The 16,975-nt window shown below is 35.1% G+C and overlaps 1 pseudogene; it reads right to left on the bottom strand.

The window, feature by feature from the left end:
* Positions 1-11,255: 11,255 nt before the first annotated feature.
* Positions 11,256-13,579, bottom strand: LOC149264799 (uncharacterized; annotated as a pseudogene).
* Between the last annotated feature and the right edge of the window lie 3,396 nt (positions 13,580-16,975).

Below are 16,975 nucleotides of genomic sequence, written 5' to 3'. Positions count from 1 at the left end.
TATAAATAGAGATATTTAGAATGTTTGCACAAATCCCTATACATACTGTTTATGCGATAGTTAAATCACCAAATATCTTTGTCATAAATTCAAACCCTTCAAACCTTGGTAATATCAATGTTTCTGATTTTGGCAAGTATACATTGCAGGTTTTCCCATCTACATCACTATGTTCGCATTGGCCAAACATCATCCAACGGGTGTGTGCCAAGTGGCATCTAATCAATGCCATATTTCAACCAAAGGATGTGTGCCAAGTGGTTCTGCTTAATGTGATGACTTCAGCCTCGGTCCAAATTTCGATCGCCCGATATTTACCAAGTGGATGCACCACTCGATCTTCTTAATTTTTTTATTATTAATAAACAAATATGTAATAATGTTTCTTAATAAATGTTGCATTATTAAATATTTATATATGTGTATTCAACCTCACTAAAGATTAACGCGTTTTTCTTGTTTATACTATAAATATTAACTATAATCATCATCTTTAAAAATATATATACAATAACATTTATTAATAAATATATCATTAAATATTTAGTATACATGTGTATATTCATCCTTTCAATTTAAAGAGAGGATGATTTTCACTAAAGGTTTGTGCTTTTCTTATTTCTTTAAAAAAAATCTATTGAAATAATTTTCAACATTCACGTTTAGTACACATCAACATTCACCCTAGATCTTGGTGTCACATTAGCAGAGGGAAGCATTTACAACCTTAATGGTTGATGAGCTTGTCGCCTTCAATCCAAGGGAATGACAATACCTTAGGCTTCCCCCCTCGCCTATCTAGCACTCAAGCATACACTACTATGGCACCCTCTCAGCCAAGCATGTATGTCCCTTTGGGCCACTGTATACTCATAATCTTATTGGATTATGGCTCACACACAGAGAATGTTAAGGGCACCAGTAGTAGGGATATCAACTGGTAGAAGTGCTGATTGTTAACAGTAGAAGGTAGAAGAAATCAAAATAATTGGTCACAACACTCCATTGCACCGAAAATGGTAAAAGAACATGGTAGGCCTTGTAGGGCTTGTAAAGGGAGAGCTTGACGACCTCTTCCGCCTTGGTACGGTCAGGGAATAGATAAATTCAACGAGAATATTCCAGTCGTTATTTTCGCCTAGTAGCAAACATATAATCCCAAGAGATGCACATTACTATTGACAATGCATGGCCTCTTCACAATATTCTGGGTCTCCTCCTTCATGACTAGGTAGATGCCACTATTCTGTAGGAGTGATGTGTGTGGGATTTTAATTTTCACCTTTGACATGTGTTAGTTTCCTTGTAACGCATTGTGAGTTCCCTGAGCCTCCAACTCCATAACACTTCATCCTCCACCAACTCCTCTTCTCACAACCCATCGTCAACACACTCAGACCACTAAGGGATACTCCTCCTTCAAGCCTCAAGAGTAATGCAACACAATGGAAAGCACCCCAATAGATCTTGGATCATGAGGTTGCAAGGATGCAGAGACCAAAGCCCAGGGAAGCGTCACCCATTCTTAGCTAACTATTCATCATTTTTCCATGGATATCACCCTACCAAATTTGTGCCAAAAGCCAACTAGGCCCCCTCAACCAACTAAGCACCATGAGCTAGAAACACACCATGATTTGTCTAGGCATCGTTCACCAATCAAGAACCCTCTGTCAGATGACGATGATTACTATTGTCCAATTCCCATGGTTTTGGAAGACTCCTCATAGCTCAAGCAATATGTGGCTAAATCTAGTAAGTAGTCCTTGGTATCGCTCAAGCCTCTCATATGCTTTAGGTCACTATAGGGCTTTTGCCCTCATGTTAATTTTATGCTTTAATTCTTTTTGTGTTGACAAACTTCTCAAGAGGACCTATGGTTTCCCTCACAAGGGCAGATGGTCATGCTTGCTTCATTTTTGAGATTTCAAATCCCTTTGGCTTATAGTTTCTTTCTGTATATGGTTGGCTATGTTGAAAATGTAGCAAGAAAATCTCAATTTTACTTTGCCTTCGTCAAACTAGAGAAAATTCAAATTTCAACATTAGCAAAAATCTTGGAGGTAGTTAACTGAGGTGACATGACACTTGTTACTCAGTTAAATTAGTTAATTCAATTTGGGGAAGCTTGAGTTCATTTCAATATGATTGATTGCTAATTTTTGGCAATTTATTTAAGTTAAATTGAGTTATGGTAAGTTAATCTAGTTCTAACTGTTGGAGAAACTAGTGGAAGGTCAAGTTGTGTAGTATGGCTTCAGTCGCACTTAATGATCAACCAATTAAATAATCAATCAACCCAAAATAATTTATGCATGCAAAGAATTAGAGTTACCCAGTTGAGATGGAGATTCCAAGGTAGTTTACTATTAGTTGTAGACTATTCCGAAGTGTACAGGTGGTGCATGTAGTCAAAGGATGAGCCTAAAGGAATTGTGCAATCCAATTGAAGGAAATTCTTAACTAATAGGGGCCTAATTCCTCAAGGAAAAACACAAGGAAATAGGATCTTGGAGGGCTTGAAAATTGGCTAAGTGTTGGCTAGAGTCATTTAGTTAAGGAAAATGATAGACTATACACTTGTAGGTTGTGCTCAAGCTTGAGAAACATACGTATTTCATCTCTATTATCTAATTAATGCGATACAAATAAGAAGGGGTTTTGAGAAGTTGCTTTCCCATAGATAAATATTTGTGTATGTGTGATAATTCTTCTTTCATATTTATGATTTGTGTTCTCAATTGTGAATTGAATTCCGCAGATGAGTAGAGTAGATTTGAGTCTTGTGTTTTAGTAAATTTCATGAGCAGTTTCAGATCTACACAATAATTTCTACATGGTATCAAAGCAAGATTCACAGTAGAGCAAAAATTTTGAAGTTGTTATTGTAGGAGGATCAAATTTATAGGATCAATTCTTTAGAGCTAGAAGGATGGATTTCTATGGACTAAGACTCGAGTATGCCCTTGAGGGAAGCTCAAATTATGTTGCTTAGAAGGACCATATGGAGGCAATGCTGGAAGATAATGCGTTGAAGGAATTTGTTGATAATGACATCCTGAAACTAGAAACAAATGATACTTAGAATCTAGAAGAATGGAAGAAGTGTGTAACCAAGGCAAGGAGAATTATATTGAAGGAATACGAGTCATATTTTCTCAAATATCCATGAGAAAGAGACTCGGCATGAAACCTGGCAAGCACTGATAGATTTTTTCCATAATAATAGTGACCATAGGACGCTGGCACTCAAGGATAAAATTTGAAATATCAAGATGCAGAAAAACGATACCATTCCGTAGTACCTGAGAAGGTTCACACAATGTTGTAATGAGCTTGGTATCATTTGTGTTATTGTTATAGAAGATGATTTGGTAATCCTAGCCCTTCTAAGCCTTCCCAAGAGCTGGCACAACTACCAAGATTCGGTGAATGGGAGGGAGAAACTACCAAATTGGGAATGCCTATGGTACGATTTGGTACGAGAGGAAATAAGGCATAATATCATGGATGAGACTTCATCCAAGTGTGAGGATGAAGAAAAATATGCCTTGGATGGAAAGCCAAAGAAGGTAAAATAGAAGAAATACCAATCCAAAGCAGAATCTAGTTAAGGGAGAAAGAAGAAAGACTTGTCCAAAATCAAGTACTTTCACTGTCATGAACTTTGGAACTATGCCACGAAGTTTCCACACGAGAAGGAAAACAAGAATATCTCAAGAGGAGCGGCGGGTGAAGCTTTGGCTTCACATTTCGAGCTTGAATTCACTCTCATCGTATGCATGACAAGCATATTATGGGGAGTATGTGGTACTTAGATTCAGGTGCATCGTTTCACATGACAATGAATAAATATTTTTTAAATGACTTGGAGGAGAAACATATCTAGATGCACATCAAGATGGGATATGATGGAAGGTACACCACGACTGGGATTAGTACAATCACCTTTCAAAGGGAGTTGGGCTCCCCTCTCAGGCTCAAGGATGTGATGTTTGTCTCAGTTCTAATGAAGAATATAATATTTGTTGCAGTGCTGGAATACCATGGTTACGATGTGATATTCAACAAAGGGAAATCATTCCCGAGACACATAGCCATGGGACAAGTGAAGCATATCGGGGTTCATGTGAAGAACCTACACAAGCTAGATGTGGAAGACTGTGTTGCACTGAGCAAAAAGGCAGAGAAGGTGCAGATCCAAGATGTCGATGAGCTATGGCATAGAATATTTGGCCATTTGAATCATGGTGCTTTGAAGATTATGCAACAGATAACCATAAGCCTAGTCCCTAAAGGAGCACTATAGCAGCAGGATACATGCAAAGGGTGTACCTTGGGGAAGCACACAGAAGCCACTTTCCATGACCAGGACAACAAAGCACATGCAATCCTTGAAATAATCCACTTTGATGTTTGTGGACCTTTCTCGACATCCTCCAATGTCGAGCACACATATCATGTTATCTTTGTAGATGATTTCTCACGGAAGTGTTGGATCTTCTTCACGTGGAAGAAAGATGAGACATTCTCCAAGTTCGTTGAATTAAAGGCACTGGTCGAGAAGGAAAGTGGCAAGAAGGTGAAGTCTCTTAGGAGAGATAATGGAGGTGAGTACGTGTTGAATGAGTTTAAAACATTTTATTTAAAGGAAGGCATTCAACGAGAGTTGACAACACCCCACAACCCACAACAAAATGGGGTGGTTGAGAGGAAGAACGGTAGTATTGTGGGAGAAGAAAGGGAGATATTGCAAGACCAAAGCCCACCTCTGCAATTGTGGGATGAATCATGCAAAAGAACTATCTATTTTCAAAACAAGAGTCCTCATTGGATTCTTAGCATGAGTAAACCAGAGGAAGTTTTCTCGGGGAGGAAGTCGAATGTGTCACACTTCGGGATTTTTGGAGCGTCCATTTACTGCCATGTCTCCAAAGAATCAAAGAAGAATTTAGACCTACCATGTGTACTTTCCATCCATAAGAATGACAATCATGCGAAGGGATGTAAAATTTGATGAGGAGAAGGCAATGAGATGTTCTCTTAAGAGGGAGCTTCGGTTGCAACTAGATTAGGAGCTTTTGGGTCCAAAGGAAGGTCCTTACGAAGTTGTGGAGAAACCACAAGTTGAGGAGCAGAGGGTGGAGATAATCGTTTAAGCAGAAACATCCAGAGAAGAAAGGAAAAGAACCAGGGAAGCTGAGAGATTATTTCATGACGCTAGAGAGAATTTGAAAGCACCCACTTCACAACGAAGGAAGAGAAGGTCACCTGATTGGTAGATTGGATACATGTTTCTGATGAATGAACTTGTAGAGACTAAGCCATACTATTTTGAGGAAGCAATAGAGAAACCTGTTTGGGTTAATGCAATGGTAGAGGAATATGATTCTATTGTCAAAAGAAATGATTGGGAAGTGGTTTGAAGATCAACAGATAAATCAATGGTGGGTCCGAGATGGATCTTCAAGGTAAATCATGCAACAGATAAAAGCATAGAGCTATTTTTGTGGCCAAGGGATTCTCTCAAGTTGAGGTAATTGACTATGAAGAGACCTTTGCTCTAGTATCAAGGTACTCATTCATTAGATAAATTCTAAAACTCGTTGCACATATGGGGTGGAAGATCCACTAAATGGATGTAAAGACAACATTCCTCAATGGATTTATTGAGGAGGAGGTGTACATTGAGTAACCAAAAGGTTTTGAGACCTTTTATCCAGAGTCACATGTGTGTAGACTCAAGCGAGCATTGTATGGAGTCAATCAAGAACCCCATGCTTGGTAGCCTAGGATCGATAACTATCTCACGGGGTTGGGCTTCATCAAAGTGAATAAGATTAAAACCTTTATCATATTTTGGTAGAAGGTAAATTATCGATTATTTTCTTATATGTTGATGATTTGATTTTAACTGGTGATAATAAGTTGATCAGATGCAAGGAGGACCTTGTAAGAGATTTTGAAATGAAGGACATGGGACTCATGCATTACTTCCTTGGTTTGGAAGTATGACAAGGAGATGGGGAACTATTTGTCTCTCAAGACAAGTATGTAAATGAGATACTGAAGAAATTTCACATGGAGAGTAACAAACCCATGGAGACTCCTCTAGCAACCAATTGGAGGAAAGAGGATGCCACTTTAGGTGAGGAAGTAGAAACCACCATTTATCGACAACTTGTGGGTTCACTAATGTATCTTTTGAATACATGCCCATATATGTGTTATGCAGTCAAATAGCTGAATCAAGCTATGGTTAGGTCTACCAAACTATATTGGAAGGTAGCTAAGCATGTTCTTTAGTACCTCAGAGGCACTACCTAGTTTGGACTATGGTACAAACGAACAAATGGAGTGAAGTTATGTAGGTTCAAAAATGCAGATTGGGTGGGGATTCCATTAGACTGGAAGAGTATATCAGGAGGAATTTTTAGTATTGGGTCCTCCACTATTTCTTGGTACAATAGGAAGCAAAGATTTGTGGCACTCAGCTCAGCAGAAGCAGAGTACAGGGCTGCCAGTCAAGCAACATGTGAGGCGATCTGGATGAGAAAGATTCTTGTGGGATTGTTTGGTTAGATGATGGATCTAACTATGATCTACTGTGATAATTAGAGTTGTATCAAACTCTCTAAAAATCTTATATTTCATGATCAATCCAAGAATATAGATATCCGGTATCACCATCTACGAGATTGTGTACAAAGGCATATTATGTTGTTGGAATACATTACAACAGAAGAACAAGATGTGTACATTTTAACAAAGGTTTTTTCAAGAGGAAAATTCGAGTTCCTTAGAGGCATGATCAGGGTGAAAGATAATCCCTTTATTTCTAAGAGGGAGTGTTGAAAATGCAGCAAGAAAATATTAGTTTGAATTTGCCTTGGTCAAACTAGAGAAAATTTGAATTTCCACATCAACATAAATCTTGGAGGTAGTTAACTAAGGTGACATGACACTTGTCACTCATTAACTTAGTTAATTAGAGTTGGGGAAGCTTGAGTTTAGTTCAATATGATTGATTTCTAATTTGTAGAAATATATTTAAGTTAAATTGAGTTATGATCAGTTAAACTAGTTCTAACTATTGGAGGAACTAGTGGAACGTCAAGTTGTGCAGTATGAGTTAGTGCAAGGAAATAGGATATTGGAGGGATTGAAAATTGACTAAGTGTTGGCTAGAGTTAGTCAATCAGGAAGAGGAATAAAATGTACACTTTCAGGTTGTTCTCAGGCTTGAGTAACATATGTATTTCATCTCTATTCTTTGATTAATGCAATACAAATAGGAAGGGGTTTTGAGTAGTTTCTTTCCCCTAGATAAATCTCTGTGTATGTGTGATAATTATTCTTGCATGTTTATGATTTGTGTTCTCGATTGTGAATTGAATTCTGTAGATGAGTAGAGTAGATTTGAGTCTTGTGTTTTAGTAAATTTCATGAGCAATATCAAATCTACACAATAAATTCTATAGGTTATGTATTTTTCCCTACTACAATTTTGTGAAAGCCAGTCTCTTCTACTTATATCTCCATCTTGTATTTGGTCGGCCACATTACCCAAGAATGTAATCCTGGTACATTATTTGTAATAAATGACTTCTAACTTATAAAAAAAGTACACATCAACATTTCTCTTGCTACTTTTGAAAAGTTATTCTTATATTAAAATATATTTTGATTTAATATTAGAAATATATTCATCAATACCAAGTACTAACTATGTAGCAATGATATTTAAAGCATATTTTCACAAATAAAAACAATGCTCTAATTAATTTAAGCAAAGCTATGTTATAGTGGACTCCTTACAAAGGTGGATGGGTGTAGCTAAATAACCATATAAATAATAGCACCAAAGGTCAGTAATTATGAGATCTGAAGTTAATTTAAGTTTATTTATTTAAAAATATCACATTCCTAAATACATTAAATGAAAATTTTAATGAGATATCTCACTTTCCTTGTAATCAATAAGGTTTCTAGAAATCTATCAATACATTTTTAAATACCAAATAAATTTGATATAATTAAATATACCTAGAAAGTTTGCACAACTCTATTTACATATTATTTATGTGATAATTTAATCATAAACATCTTTTTCATAATGTCAAAGCCTTCAAACCTTGATAATATCAAGGTTTCTAATTATGGCAAGCATACATTGCAAGTTTTTCCATCTACATCACTACATTCACATGTTTTCAGAATTTGTGAAATTCAAGACTCAAGAGTCCTAAGAGTTTACCTATGGAAAGATTATAATTCAAAATTCAAAATTTATCATAAATTGAAATCCTTCAAACCTTGATAATATCAATGTTTCTTATTATGACAAGTATACATTGCAGGTGTTCCCATCTACATCACTATGTTCGCATTCTTTCAAATTTTTTGAAATTCAGGAGTCCCGAGAGTTTGCATTAAAAGATTATAATTCAAAATTGAAAAATTTCCATGTTGGAGCTCTACAATATTCACATTGATATTGACATTAACAACTAACATATTTTTTTACTAACAAGTAATAACTTACATGTATGCCAACTAACATATTTTTAAGTAACAATCAATAAAATACCATGTAAGATATCATTCAACTTTAGATGACTTCAACAAATACCACATATTAAATGAAGTAGAGAATCAAAAGGGGATGAAGCATTCCATCACAAGGTTTTGAAAATGAATCAATAGGTATAGCATATGATATACACCAAGCACACTATCAATGATTGATAGTGTGCCCTCTTCAACCATCCATGGTGAAAAGAGCATCCTACCAATGATTGGTAGTGTGCTAGGTGGATGCGACTCACTTAACATGGATGGTTGGTGGAGTAGAGAAGCTTAACTCTGCACTTAAATTGAAACACTTAATAATATATCTTTATTACTCATTGCATGGGACTTATATTATAATGGTACACAAAATTAAGAATTTAATGCAAGTAATGCCTCTACCAATGAATCTAGAGCTAAACACGAGCATTTAAGAGTTTAACATATTTTAAACACATTGTGATATCTTTATTGATGTTATTTGAGATCCTTTGCAATAGAAGACCTATAGAAGATAGGTTTTTAGCACAAATTGTAGCTTGTAAGGATAAAATACTTAAACCGATCATCAAGAAACAAAGTGAGTGTTGAATTTTTGTTTTATTATTTGATTTTCGATGTTCATGGTTCAAAATTTTTTAAAATATTCCCCACAACGGCCACATAGATAAGTCAATTACTATGATTTCAATATATAAGCTACTCAATCACATAGATTTGATAGGACCATGCTATGAAATATGGGAGGCTTGTAGATAAAAATGTGTTCATTATATGGAGAGAGGGGGGAGGGGTGATGAAGTACTTCACAATGAGTAAGCCTCAACACTTTACTACAATTTGTATTTCTCAAAAATTCTCTATAATGAAATGAACTTAAAAAGTTTGAAATTTTGAAAATGATGCTTTACAGTGACCTAGCCCTTCACCACAAATCTCCATTACACTTGTGCAAGACTTTACATCTTGTTTGTGCCTGGGGGTTCTATGTAGAATATAAATATTAAAGGTTGGGTTTGATTTACAACCATTTATATTTTGATAAATCCTGGTTTTATTTCATTGGTTGTGTAAGGAGAATGACATAAATATTGCACATCTAAAGCATGTAGCGTGAGAACCGAATGGGAGACAAGTTTTGGGAAGTGATGTGCAACGAGCATGGGATTTATTCTATTGCAACATTGAAATTTTGTTTAAATTTGTTTAAAAATAAAAAGGGAAAAATATCTAACTACGAGTTTATACCTTACTTAGAAACAAAATAATTTTAAATTAAATTTGAAGCAACTAATGGTATGTTATAGATGTTCGAGAAAACTGCGTAGATAGAGAGCGGGCTTGTTTAGATGTCATCATTGTTTTCATTGATGGCCCAGGAAAAAGAAATTACTTTCTACCATTAGTTGTTCTCTATATCTACCTATGAGAAGGAATCTGGTAGCCCTAATGTTATGCTCTTGGTTGAAGTAAAGAGTTTTCTTTTTTGGTTCTATGTTTTTGACCTTTTTTAATAAAACGTCAACATTGCATATGCTAGTAGGTTGTCCATCAAAAGATGGAAAGGGAATCTATAAATTAAAATCAATTTCATATAAACATGTTTTCACATGCATATCTTGCAAGGCATAAATGCATGCATTATATTGAAAGAAATTTTTATCCCCTTCATAATAGGTACCTATATTAGTCAGATGAACTTTGGGATTATAGATACAACCCTAATGATTTAGGATCTATGTTGAAACAAAAAATTGACATTAAAATAAATACCCACTACAACTAACACATATCAAAACAGGTTGACCACTATCTAGTAGAAGTCAGCCCATCTTTTAAAAGGTGTGTCTATTCAAATATGGACGAATTAGTATAAATTGGCATAAGTTTTCCTCCATTTTAGTCATCCAAATGGGTAAGGAAGACAAGGAATATTCAGACCTGAGGCAAAGTGAAGAGGATAGGTTTGAAGATGAATTTTTGGGTTCTGTTCTGAGTTAAGGATTCTTGGTAAAATTTTTGAGCAGGTTTTGAAATAGATCTATTTTCAAAGTTCTTCCCTTTTTGAAGCACATAACACTGTACACTTGTTGAATATTAACATTCAACTTGTTTAGACAACTCACTTTTGTAAGGACAAAACATAACATATGTGGGAGACAAAATTTGGGTTTGTGGAATAACAATTTTCGACCCTGTGGTAGGACAAATCATATAACCATGCAATTGTTGGCCTTTTAAGAGCAGGAGTCACGATCCTCTTGAAGCAGATTGAGATTGTGACAACGTTAAAACACAAATTGAGGGTGTTTTATAGTTCATACTTGTCTGTTTTGAGATCATAATTAAGAAAACTTGGAATAGAATTATTGTGGAGGCTTGAAACCTTGGATACATTTGGGAACTACTCCTTGAGGCCATCCCGGAGTAGCATTGAAATCCATTTCGAAGACATTCTTAAGCAGATCTTGTAGTCTTCCTTGGAGCTGATTTTGGACTAGTTCTTTATGGAGGAATATTGCATCTTGTAGTTCACTTCATAAAAACTCTTAATGTTACAAGCTCATATGATACTTGCAGTAATAATAAATCCATAGATCTACATTAGGGCGGGGGGTATTTACAAAATGTATGCATGCACGAGATAACACAAATATTTGTGTCAACAAAATCCATTAAATTCCTTACCATTGTTTCTTGGCCTTTCTCTTTTTCTTGTTATTTTTGGCATGATTCCTAGTCTTCATGCCTGCATTTTCTAGTACACCATTACTAGTGTCAAACATCCCAGATGCCACTGCATTTTGAAACCAATCAAGAAACACTTTTGTCATATTTTCATCTAGGTTTGTAGGTACATCAATGTTTGTGCCAGCTTTGTGAGTTGAAGTGCCTCCTCGAGAATAATCTTTTCCAATAAGGGTAGTATTCACATGAAAAGTGGCTTGTGTGTGTTTGGAGGACACTTCATACCCTGTCAAATGGCCCGCTCAGTTGCATCATATAATTTTCTTAAAACACAGGCATATGCACATGGTGTGTCCACCTTTCTAAGCACCCCAAACAAAAATGCATGGCCTATTTTTCAACCCATCCATCTCCATATTTTGCTTGATGGTAATCTTGGCAATCCTGGCACCACCTAGCTTGTGCTTTTGTCCTATCAATATGTATCCAAATATGTAAAAAAAATATGTTTTTTGCAAGTTATTATTCTTGAATTTTCTTGAAGACCATCCCTCTCATCCTCAACATTAGCATGCCTATATATAAAAGGGTTGTGCCTGCCACTCCTTTGAACACCACTTCTAAACCTATGAAGGTGACTGACTAGCTCCTCCCTCCTTAGTTCATCATCATAAATTTTCCTCTTAACTGAATCCAATAGAACCTCATATCCATTTTGGAGTTTCTTAAATGCTTCCTCAGCTTTTACATTGTCCATATCTTTGTCAAGATGAACCAACATTTCCTTTTTCCTGTACTCCTTTTTGAGGAAAACAACATCTATGTTCTCATAATGAGATAAACCCAACACTGCATAGTGATCAGGGCTATCTAATAGTGAAAATGATTCCTCTTTAGAAGTTGGATATCCTCTATCTAGGACATTGGTTGAGGGATCTCTTTCACTATATCCAGACTAATTGTACTGAGAGATTTCACCAAATTGTCTAGCTAAAGAAAAATTACCTTCTTCACCATGAGGACCACTGTATCCAAATGCATGAGAGAAATTTCTTTCCCTGCCATTAGTCCCTTTAGATTGTGGATCAAAACCTCTCTCTTTACCTTCTTTTGCATTGTTCTTTAGAAAGTAAATCAAAATGTCACTAGATATGAAAACCAGGTTCATGCACAAAACCATGCCAAGCCATCCCACATGAAATTTAGCAGAATATATAGAGTACATAATTGTAATCAACAACACTAGATGTTCATGATTCATAGAAAAATCAATACCTGTTGCTATAGTTAGTAAGCTAGTCATCTGAAAGCTACCATGTATCCATAGAACCACCATCCCAATATATTTTTTTGTCAAAATTGAATCTATGTAGCCAAAAACAAATTCCATTATGCAAGCTACACCCTGAATCAATAAATCCCAAGCTCAAAAAAACATTGAAAATGCCTGCCATTGCGGTGAAGCTAAGAAAGTTGCACCAAATAACCACAAAGAAGGATGATGTGCCCAAATGAAGAAATGAGTCCATGCCTCTGAGATAACATTCCAACCATAGTATGGAAAGTAGCAGGAATAACCTCCCCAAATGCAACAACCATGTGCAAAATATGGGCCATGTATACCAAAACCTATGAACAATAAAGTCTCTTTCCTATAAAATAGTTGCAATGAATGCCATTAATATAGGCTTATGATGTTGGATCCATTCTGAAGCTTTTCCAAACAAAGTAGATGCACATGAAAATTTACTCATTCCCATTCTCTTTGAGCTGTTGGGAAATGACATGCATCCCATTCTCCATGCTTTCTTGCATCTTAGAATATTGAGTAGTGGTGGCTTGAGTAGAGAAATGTATGTCTTCGTTGCAAATTTTAGCATTCATCAAACTTTCTTCATACTCCCTTGCATCATCGACATTAGTTCCATCACCATCTCCAATAGTTCTTTGCCCTCCATTTTCTTTGGATGCACTTACTTCTTTTTATTTTAGAAGAAGTTAGTTTTGTAGCTAGTTGTTGTCCAAATAGGGAAGCCCCACCCTTAGCAATGTTGGGTTATGCAGGTTTTACACCCTGTTTACCACCTCCTAAACCTCTAGACCTCCATGATTTGGTCCTATAAACATTGCTATGATTGCATGGGAAACTAATATTATGAGCATTCTCACTATTATTTCCAAATCCCTTGTGTATGGATGAAGTTGCAAACCTTGAACCCATTTTTATTAAGGGCATACCAATTGACTTTGAAGAGGCAACATTGTCCACTGATCCATTCTTTTCAAACCCCTTACCAAAAAATTTACCCTTTCTGGGCATGAAACCAAAAGCTACATGCCTTATGATCAGTACCGTGCTAACTCCAATATGAATGATTCACCACTAGAGGTTTTAACAAATGCAAGTACTATAAATTTATGTTTAATATTTTCTTAGGTATAATGGAACTAGAGTTTCAATTTGGGAGAGTTAAATAGATTTCAAACCTTGTTGGAAACTTCTTTGCCAATGCATGCTTCTGTTAGGACCAACTGAAGAAAGGGTAGAGTCACATGTATTTGATAAGTCGTACGATAGCCAAATAATCCACTTAAAAATGGCATGAACTCGGCATCGAATATGGCCATCGTCAGTCAATAAATGAACCTTAGTATGCACTAGAGATGTTGCAGTCTATGACTTACTGGTTCAACTTTCACTCATGTAAAAGTGGAGTAATGGGGCTTCACTCCAGGTGCAAGGCCCTATGGAGAGGGAGGTCGTGAGGGATATCTATTGATTTTATCTATGCTAGCATATCACTTTGGGTTGTTCTTGAAGTAATTTACTCCTACACACATGATAAATCAAATATTCATATTCAAAAATAACACTATGGTTGGCTCTGTTTTTTTAATCATTTTTTCATTTCATTGGAGGCTAATTATGGTCTCCCTTTGCTTGCCACTAATTATTTTATTTAGAATCAATGCATATTTTTTAATTTGAGTTGTGCATATCATTTGATCCTCATTAGGGAATTCATTTTTGATTTACAATTTTTGTATTGGCATGTATATAGGATTTTGATATCTCTCAGGAGTTAGTACTCTGTGATGTTGATGAACAAAGTGCAAGGAGCCTGAATGGATGCAGAGTTGCAGATAAGATCCCACGCCTTGTCTATTATTTTTTTTATTTACCTGGTTTTCAGTCATTGCTGCTTATCATTGTGCATATATTTTATACATTTTCAAACAAATTTGGAAATAGTTTTCTTAATATAATTCATCCTTCTTTTGTTTCATGATTTCTCTAATAAGGTGCCTCTCTAGTTCACCCATTGCTACTTTTTTGATACAGTAGTCAACTATGTCTTCACACAAAAAGTGGAAAGGTAGTCAGGCTCACCAACAATATATGTGCTTTATTGATATGAAATATCGATTAGAGAAGAAAAGTGTGCAAAAGAAAAAGCAAAGTGGGCTTATGTTTTTGTTAGTTGTGTAGAACTAATTGTTTGAATTGGTACAACAATATTTACTAACAAAGTATAAGAAAACTAGCTTGGAATTGTTCTTTGTACTTTTGGTTTAGATTGTGGTAAATCATTCAAGGATTTTTGTCTATTAATTTGTTCTTGGTGGATCATAACTGGAGACATAAATGAATCTTTTTATCAAAGGTTATTTTTGACCAAAAAAACAATTCCATGGAACTTACATGCCTTATTTTCAATAAATTTGATGAGTGATGTAAAACTTAAAGGGAAAGCATTTGTATTCATGTTTTGAATGGAAATGCAGTGCCTTCTGTAGGGTGTAATTTCATGCATTCCTTAGTGATGGAAGAAAAACTCCATTTTATGATTTGCAGAAAAGGAAATGGATTTAGTATGACGTGGTGCCTTCTTGGTGCCAAAGGCTATTGCTTTTTCTTACCCTTGCCTAGTTTTTCTCATATACCTTGATAGGTTCACCATTGAGTAAAATATTTTCCCAATGGTATGTTAACCATTAAATATTAGATTTGGAAATTGACCTTACATATCATTGTTTTCACATACGGCCCCTTATACTGAGGGATTTCATCTAATTTGTTGCTTTATATTTTTTAAATTGCCTTATTGCTAAAGTTGGATGAACCTTTTGGGGATTAGTTTAGTTTGGACTTGCTACACAAAAGATATATTAGTTTTCCTTATTGGATTTTCATGCCTATGGTCCTTTCATATGAATTTAATCCAAGATTGGAATTGCCACTAAATATATTAAAAATGTCAATAATGGGTTAAGGTTATGATTTTACAATAATTATAAAAAAATTTCCTCTTTATGAGTGGTATGGTCATCCTTCTATGTGACTGGAATTTATGAGGCACTTTCAGCTGATATATGCATGGTTTCTTCTATTTCCGCAGGTATTATAGTATGGTATCCTCCATGGTAAAAACTGGAGAGTGGAAGAGTGAAGATTATATCACCTTGCAAAGGAGGTATGGAGTCAAACAATATTGATTATTTATATTAGTTGATTGATGATTTATTTAAACCTGAGCTGGTAATCTTTGAATTTGTAATGTTGATTTACTTGGTAGAGAAGCTACTGAAAATCTATGCTATGATAATAATCATTCCATTCTTAACTTAATACCATGTTAGACAACTTCAAGGTCAACATTATCCTATTCTTTATTCTCACTGTAAAGCGATTGTATCATAATCTCTGCACGCAGGTGTCATTTTGGTCAAGTTATTTAGCCAATTGACATTTTGCATTAAAATGACTCCATTCTTGCCACGTACATGTGTATTGTGGAACTACCAGTACTAAGAAATAAATGTTTTAACATTTTCATTGATTTGAAGTCATTTCATTTATTTAATTTCTAAATAACTGAGACCTTTTTCGATCAATTTCTTCTATTGGGATTCAATATGTTAATGGTGTTTCCCATGTTATTTTAAGAGATGATGCAGTTTTCATAAATTTGGTAAGAAATTGACATAGGAAATCTTATGGTATGAGATTTAAGTATTGGAAATTCCACGATGAACAAAATAAATTATAGAACACTATTTCATTATGAAAACTTGTTATAGGCTAGGAAAGGGGTCTATTAGATCAACCATAAATAAATTAGGGTAAAAGGTCAATGTAGAGCACTTAAAAATCATGGGGATAGAGATACTGTAATGACCCCTGTCATGTGGTAAATATGGTGCTAATGGTCCCGATATTAATACATTCATGTATATAATGAAAATATTTCCTTGGTCACCTTGCAAATTTTGTATAGATATGGTAAATATTTTGTTATTATCCTAGCGTACATGTTGAAGTTGCATTTGCATGATTTTGGTAAACACTTAGTTATTCTTGTATACATGTGGAAAATCATAAATATACTATGCCTACAAATACAATAATAAATAGTTTCTAATTGATTAAAACCCTAATGTCTAATTGTCTAACTTAACCTCCATTAATGAGGCCTCAACCATTGAGATAGTGGTCCTTCTTTAAGGTGGCCAATTATAATTATTGATTACACATTCTTCTAACTCATGGAGCCTTAATGATGAGAGATGAATTTATATACATTAGGTAACAATTTATTATACTAACTAGGAGAGTTAGGTGGGACCTCAACAACATAAAAGTGATACTAATAACGTAAGTTCAACTCATACTCAATAGCCAAGGTATTAGATAAACCTAATTCCTTGTATACAA

This window comes from Pinus tabuliformis, chromosome 6 (genome assembly GCF_031772625.1).
Source record: "Pinus tabuliformis cultivar Carrire ecotype Pingquan chromosome 6, CPIR1, whole genome shotgun sequence".
NCBI lineage: Eukaryota > Viridiplantae > Streptophyta > Pinopsida > Pinales > Pinaceae > Pinus > Pinus tabuliformis.
The sequence above is the reverse complement of the archived record's forward strand: the minus strand, read 5'-3'. Positions and strand labels throughout refer to the sequence as shown.